Consider the following 1,245-nt stretch of genomic DNA (forward strand, 5'->3'; position numbering starts at 1 on the left):
GAAATGTTTTGAACTACTGAGTTCCTCCTGACCAGATTTGATGGGAGTTGATTGATTTATCAGTTAACTCCACTAGCTGTGAAACAAATCATGAATGTGACACGTTAGCTGCTACTGCTGCTTCAATTGGCTAAAAGCTGAACTTGAGAGGGAGGAGTAACTTGGTTATTCACCCAATCAGCTTAAAGAACTGTGGTTGTGCTTTGGTGGCACAGTGGTTAGCACGCATGACCCATGTATGGAGGCCATGGTCCCTGACGTGGGCGACCAGGGTTGAACTATACTGTGGTCCTTTGCTGCATATCTCTCCCCCTCTCATACCCCCTTTCCTGTCAGCCTATTGTCCATAAAACGGGCCACTAGTAAAAACTCAACAACAACAAAAAAATAGTACTAAATGTCCCTCTACATGAACCCCTCTAGATGGATATTATCTAACAGAGCTCCTTGGGTGACAGACTGCTGCACCCTGGAGCGTTATCATAGATCCTTCCTCCCATCAGCTGTAAGACTTTATAACCACCACTATCCCCAACAACCTCAAGGAGTTGTTACATTCATGCTAATTTTGCACAGTTTCTACCTTAGTCAGTGATATAACATGTTGCTGTCATTTTGCACATCTCTGATGTTGCTGCTATTTTCAAAAATCAATTACTGTAAAAATTTTCATAGCTGTATGGCTGTTATTTATTCTCTAAGTGCACAGTTTTTATATTGTTAAAACACTTTATAGTACAGTATTTTATTGTTTATCTTTTAACCAGTGTGCAAAATACCTGTCAATATTTGGGGGGGTCCCCATCTCCCGATTGTTGCGCAATACCGATCTAAATTTTCTCAATATGCAGTAGGCCTATGACATTTCAAAGTCAAAGTCAGCTTTAATGTCAATTCTTCAGATTCACCAGACATACAAGGACTCGAGAGGACGTTCGTTTCTCATTCACCAACAGTGAAACCGATAAAGTGCACAGGCACAACAGATAAGAACAGTTCCTAATACTAAAATTTAAACATTCAATGTCACAATAAAATATAAAATGTACAATAATATAAAATATGCATTACTTATGCTAGTGCAAAAAGTCAGATGGTAATGGCAGCAGAAAAATTATTATTATTACCAATTATGTAGGATATAGCATTTGTAACAGTAACAGTGCAAAATAACAGTAAATAAATATAGTATTAATAGTAGTGCAGGAGACAGTTTGTCCGGAGTGATTTTTTTTTTTTTGAGGG

The sequence above is a fragment of the Cyprinodon variegatus genome, unplaced genomic scaffold, assembly GCF_000732505.1.
Source record: "Cyprinodon variegatus isolate N-32 unplaced genomic scaffold, C_variegatus-1.0 Scaffold249, whole genome shotgun sequence".
NCBI classification, from domain to species: Eukaryota; Metazoa; Chordata; class Actinopteri; order Cyprinodontiformes; family Cyprinodontidae; genus Cyprinodon; species Cyprinodon variegatus.